This window comes from Canis lupus, chromosome 17 (assembly GCF_003254725.2).
Source record: "Canis lupus dingo isolate Sandy chromosome 17, ASM325472v2, whole genome shotgun sequence".
Taxonomy (NCBI): Eukaryota; Metazoa; Chordata; class Mammalia; order Carnivora; family Canidae; genus Canis; species Canis lupus.
Window position 1 is genome coordinate 53,725,561 of NC_064259.1, and position 6,710 is coordinate 53,732,270.

Genomic DNA, 6,710 nt, shown 5'->3' on the forward strand with positions numbered 1-6,710 from the left:
CAGCTCATAAAAGACTTTAACATGCCACATCTCTTTCAGATTACCAGAATCACCCCCAGAAAAAAGGCTGGGCAGGGATCAATCACTCTGGCCTTATAACTGGGGCAGTAAAGATTCCAAGAGAGTGAAGAAATTCATGGCTTATAGGGACTAGAAGCAGTTTCAACCTTCTGTGTCCATTTCTAAATAAGGTCTCTTTGGCCTAGGATACTATGGTCAAAGCAATTCAAAAGGAAGTTTGAACCCTTTTGTACTAATCGGTGCATTTTCCTAAAGTACCTACAGGTATTTGAGTAATGGTTTTAAACTGCTATTTGATTCATTTTCATGATGAGAGAGTGTGAGGTTTTACCTAAGTTATTTCAATAGCAACGTATGCATAAACTCCAGATGTATAATGGGGATGAAGTGAGGGAGAAAAGGGGGGAGTCAAGTGGGCAGCTCTACAGGCTGCTCTGGGCTTAACTGGCTTTGGCCACTCACCAAGCCTCCTGCATGGTGCCTGTGGCTTGGTGATACCTTTTCAATGAAGCCTGCCAGCACACGGCTTCATGCCCCCGTGCAAACAGAGCCGGGGACAGGCTTGCAGATGGATGTGGCCTGCTCAGGACAGATTCTGAACCATTTTAAGGGATCCCTGCCTCCATTCAGGCTCCTCGAGTGAGCTTCCAGCTCTTCATGGCTGGCCCTGCTCTGGGGCGGAGACTGCAGAAGATCCTTTCTGCTGTAGCAGATCTTGAAGCACCACAGCCCTCCATCAAGCCTCAGCAGCAGGGATGGGCAAGGTTAACAGACACAGAGGCCCAGGTATGTTGTGCACGAAGACTCCCAATGCCAGGAGTCCCATGAAGAATCAGAGAGAGTCCTTGCCTCAAGGCTTATATTCTCACTTTTCCTGTCCTTACTACCTAAATAATTGGCTCTGAGAAGGATTTGGTTCTCTACTGGCCTTTTTTTCCTAAGATTTTTTATTTATTCATAAGAAACAGAGAGAGAGGCAGAGACACAGGCAGAGGCAGAGGGAGAAGCAGGCTCCATGCAGGGAGCCTGATGTGGGACTCGATTTCAGGATCCCAGGATCACACCCTGAGCGGAAGGCAGACTCTCAACCACAGAGCCACCCAGGGATCCCTCTACTGTCTTTTTTTTTTCGGTGGATTCTTGAGGCAGTTTCATTTGCTACGGAAAGCAGTGAGAGAGGGAAGCATCAAATGGCCAGCCTGTGCTCCTCAGGGAGTAGCTCTGTGGGACTGCCCTGAGCATTGCCAGATGCTTACCATCCCCACCTTCTGGGCACTGAGTATTGCTAACGTGCTATTTTGAAATGTCAGTATGGCTCTCACATGAAAATCACTGAATTAGTTTGACTAGTAATATTTTTGTTTAGAAATAGCTTACCTAGGGACAGTGGGGCTGGCAAACTGCAAGCCCCAGGTACAGTTTGGCGCACACCCGGGTTTTGTATGATTCTCAAGCTAAGAATGATTTTCATATTTTTAAAAAAGGGTTGGGAGGAAGAGGAGAGGAAGCCTGTATCTCTTCTCCGGACCTTTACAGGCAAAGGTCACAATTTCACAAGCAGTGACCAAGTACTGCCAGGTGCTGGTGGTACGATGCTGGAGAAGACCTCACTGTTGCCCCGAGGGGCAAGAGTCATGTGTGGGAGAAAATAAATGCACCACACGGCAAGTGCAGTGTGCAGAGAGATGGGGCCCCATACATGCTGCTGTGGAAGCACCAAAGAGGGGCCCTTAGCTCAGCCTTGGCGGCTTAGGGAGTGTACATAAGGGGAGGTTTCCAAGAACAGGTGACAGGTAAAATTAACCTAGAAAGAGAAGTGGGTATTAGCCAGGAGAAGGATGTGGAGAAGTGGGGAGGGGGAGGTAGAAAATACAGCCCAGGCAGGGAGACAGAGGCAGAGAGAGGGAGATGTGGGCACAGGGGCTGTTAGCAGGGCACAGGGTAGAGAGTGCTAGGAGCTGACCCTGGAGAGGATCCCAGGGCCACTCAAAGGCCCTTGTGTCTCACAGCTAGATAGATGCTTGCACTTTACCGGCTTCAAATGCTGGCCCCATCACTTGGTCGTTGGGTGGCCCTAGGCAAACCTTCCTGGGTCTCAGCTTCCCTACCTGTAACCTGTGGCAGAGGGGAAGACCTGTCTCAGCCGAGAACGCCGAATGACACAGTACCTACAATGACAAATGACACAGTACCTACAAAGCACGCAGAACCCTGGCGGCTGGGAATTCACACTCGGCAAACGCGGGTAATTGTAGCCGCGGGGGGCCGGGCCCTGAGAAGCTGTGAGCACCTGCCGTGAGCCTGTCTCTGACTTGTCCGGTGGCTACGGTCCGAGACCGTGGCCCTTGCAGAAATCCAGGCAAGAGGTGCTCGGACTCCGGGGTTCCCCGGTGCCAGTTGCTGGCGCTCAGGAAAAGGCCATGGTCCATCCCCTCCGGGCTGACCGCACCCAGGCGTCCACTCTGAGCATGGCTGTTTGCATGGGAGCGCCATGGGACGGGGGCATGAAGAACTCAGTTCGGGAGCCGTTGTTCAGAGCTTCCCTCTTCCTCCTAAAAGGGAAATATCAAATCTGGCTTAAGAGCTGGAGAAAGGTAGTGAGCCTTCCCCGGACTCAACTCACACTTGATCCCCGACGACTTCTCTTTGCTTCAGCGAATCTCAAGTCATTGGGTGTCTGCAATTTCTTTGGGCTCATGCAGTCCTTCAGTGGGTCTCTGTCTCCGACGAAGAACACCTCTCCCTGCAGTCTGGAGCTGAACACCTAGAGGCGGGAAGGCTGTCACTCATGAGCTGTGCCCATGTGGGGTTCCTGGCCTCTGAACACCACAGGGAGGTCTTGCACTGGACAGAAGAGCAGTCACTTCCTGCCCTTCCTTGTGTCCCCCTCTGAGGCTTCTGTGCTTCCAAGCTGGTGGTGGCCTTCTCTCTCTAAGGGTCGCCATGTGGCAGTGAGCCTGCTGCGGGGGGGCAATGAGGACACAGTCCTGCCGCTGAGTGGGGCAGGGACTGCCCTAGATGCCCGTGGCCCAGGTTCTGGGATCCCCACTGCAGGAGCAGGCTGGTGCTGGCAGCGGGCCGCCTCGGCCACCCTAGCCCAGGGCCCATGCAAGCTGGACCCTGACTATGCAACCTCTAAGTGCTCTCGGCTCCTTTGAAAAGGAGAACATTATCTTCGATATTATTATACAGTAATGAGAAAATGTTCCTGTGTTCTGCGGCTTTCTGGCTGAGCACACCGTGCCCCATGAGGAAATATGCTCTTATGCATTTTCCCTCCGTAATATTAAAGTGGACAGCACAGAGGCTCGGGCCTGTGGTCGTTTCCAGACTATTCGCCTCTCCCTGCCCACCCCCTCTGCTCCTCAGCCACCTGGTGCCTGCCCCCGGGGCCTCAGGCCTTCTCACCTGACTACCCAGGTTCTGGGGAGCTCTGTGCTGTTTAAGAGCTTCACTGAAATGTGTCCGTTTGATTCTTACAACAGCCCTAGGAGGTAGGGATTACCGCTGCTGTCATGTCACAGTTGAGGAAACCTAGCCTAGAGAGGTTCAGTCACTTGCCCAGGGTCACACAGTAACTGGCAGAGCCCAGATTCAAACCCGGCCATCTGGCTCCATAATTTGAGCTAATAACCCGCCCTATTCAGCCTCCAGCTCTGGTGCTATTTCCGTGTGGATCTACGTACGGAACAAACTGGGGGAGGCATGAAGCTTGGCATCCGAGCCCCTGGAGGCGGTAAATCTGAGGAGTGCTGTTGACCAGCACTGACTTCATGGAAGCTTTAGGCCAAAGTAGACAAAACTTCCCTTTCTCTCTAAGGATGTTCCTGGAGCTTCTCAGGTAACCCCAGAGTCTGAGTGTCTCAAATCCCTCTGGGAAGCCTAGCACCTGCCAAGCAGTTCTTCCCAGAGCAGCCTTGGGCTGAGCGGCTGGCTGTGGGGACCGGGGCCAACTGTGTGGGTGCGGGCAGCAGCGGGCCATGCTGATACATCTTGGGGTCTGCTAGGCTGTATCTGTTGGGTCTGGACTGGTCTCAGTGTCAGCAGACAAATGTCTATCTCACGAGGAGGGGGGTGCTTCAGTGGTTGCTACGTTTGTGTCTTTATTTTGCCCTAGTACATGCCTGTGTCAGGGCTTATGTCTAAATCTGGGTATGTACTGATATGAGCATGAAGTGTGTTAAAGTTCGTGCGTGTGAAAGGGAGGCTGGAAGTATACAGCTGTGTATCCCTGTGTGTGTGTGTGTGGGGGGGGATACACCCTCCTGGTGACTCTCAGTGCAGTTGTGGCTCATAGCCACCTTGACACACCCCCTTTGCTGCTCTAAAGCAATGTTCCAAGGTGATCCAGGCCCTGCCTTGCACAGGGAGGCAGCTTAGTTCTTTGTGGGCTTGATTTTGCTTCCCCAGGAAACAACCCCTCCTGTTTCCATGGTACTTTCCACTGACCCTGCTCTGCTCTGGCCAGGGCTCTGGACTGCCCCCCACCCCACCCCACCCCGGGCCACATCAGAGGGAGCTGGCAAACATGTGGTTCGGGGCAGCTTTTAAGCCAAAGAAATGATAGTGCCCGAGCAGTCCGTGGTCCATGTGCATGAATTTCAGCGTCTCATCCCCCATCTGTTGACCAGAGCCTCTCCTCCCACCCAGCTGGGCAGCTCCTGGGTGAGTGCCCTGCCCTCCCCAGTCATTCTGATTGGTTCACAGTGGGGAGTGAGTGGCATCACTGAGCCACCTCCAGCTGCCCCTCTGGGTCTCCAGAGATTTCCTTCGTAGCCTCCACACACCACCCTGCAAAGCTGGGGGGACCTGGGAACTGGGGGCCATTAAAACCTGTGACTAGAGATGGGTTCTATAGCCTGGCAGGCAGAGCAGCTCTTGGCCGGGCTCCAGAGTGTGATGCAAAGTCCATGCCTCTGCAGGGGCTCTCACAGTGCCCCATGCCTGCCAGGCTGTGGCCACCTTTGGGACTGTTCCCTGGCCCATAGGGTTTAGGCGGTGGGCCTCCGAGTTAGGACTCTGCTGTGTAGAGAACAATCAGAAAGCTCTGTGACTTCACAGAAATTGCTTTGACCCCTCTTGTGACTGTTTTTTAATCTGTAAAATGGGGATAATGATAGGGTTATGGTAAGAATTAAAGGAGTTACTGTAGTGAAGTGTTTAGAACGGTACTGGCATGTCGGAAGCACTTACTAATTGTTATTATGAGACCATCCCAAAGGTCAATCTGGTCTTTTTGCAAGGTCTGCTAGGGGTGGGGTGGTGCTGGGATGGGATGGGAGTAGGTAGGGAGACTGGTCTAGGCTCAGAGGAAGAAGGGAGGGGCAATGCCCTTCACCCCTGAAAGGACTCCCAGTGTCCTAGCATTACTGAATGCATCCAGGATGTTTGGTGGAGGCAGCCTGTCGAGGCAGGTGAAGGCGGCCGGCACAGCAAGACCTGTTCTCCAAGGACAGAAGCTGCCTCTCCCTGCTTGCCTCTTATCTTTGAAGTCTTTCCTTAACCGGCAGTAGGACAGAGAGACCCCTCTATAATTTGTCTCTGGTGATAAGGCCAGGGGACATTGGCTCTAAAAATAAACCTTCATAAGATTTTAGGTAAACACTTTCCACAATAATTCAGATCACGATTCTTTTTTCATTCCTAGAGCAATGTGACCTATAGTGGAGCCTATTCCCGCAGAGGAAATGTCAAAGGCTTCCAGAGTGCCAGGCTGAATTTGGATAAGGCTCCACTCTGCTCTGGGGCCCAGGCTTGCCAGAACGATCTGCAGTCTCAGTGTGAGAGGCCCCCTCCAGCCCCACCCATCACAGTACCCCACATTCCTACCCCCCGCCCCCCTCCCCCCCACTGCCCCAGCTGGGCCCAGTGAAAACCTGAGCTTTTTGGAAGGTTTCTGTACCCAGAGGCAGGCAGGGATGGCGTCTTAGTTACATTTCTTTTTCCCCAACATGTGGCTCTCGGAGATGGTGTCGGGGGACTGCGAGCCCGCCCAGTTTACGGAGGCCGGGCCCAGCCCAGCCTGGGCGCACAGGGCAGGCCCCGGCCGCGGGGCTCAGCGGCATAGGCGGGCTGACGGGGCCCTGCCCGGGGCCTGCTGCTGCGCTGGGCTCGCAAGCTCCTTCTCTAGGCAGAGCGACAGTGGGTCGGCGGGTGCTGGGGTCGCTGTCAACGGCACCGGCCTTCCCCGGGGGGTCCACACCCGGGGGCTGGAAGAGGTGGGGACAGGAGAAGGTAGCTGGCGGGGAGGAAGTGGGGGGAATTGCGCGTGGGGGGTGGGGAGAAAAAGGAGGAGGAGGAGGGGGAGGAGGAGCCAGGGCTGGGGCGAGGAGAGGAACGACACAGGCGCGCCCAGCTGGCGACCCCCGCGCTCCTTGGGCCCCACCACGCGGGGGCCGGTGGCGCGCGCTGTCCCCGGCTCGGGCACCCGGAGAGCAGGTGCAGGGGCGGCGGCGGCAGGGGCTGGGGCAGAAGGGGACAACCCGCGTGGCCGGAGCCCGCGCCGGGGACCCGGGGAGGGGGGAAGGGGCGGGGCGGGGCGGGGCCGGGGCCGGGGCGCGCGCCCCTCCCTCCTGCGCCGCCGCTTGCAGCCCCGGGCTCGCCCGCCGCGCCGCCCCGGGGCGATGCTGTCCCCTTTTCCTTCCTGCTGCGGGGCTGGAGGCCGAGCGTCTCCGCCAGAACCAGACACT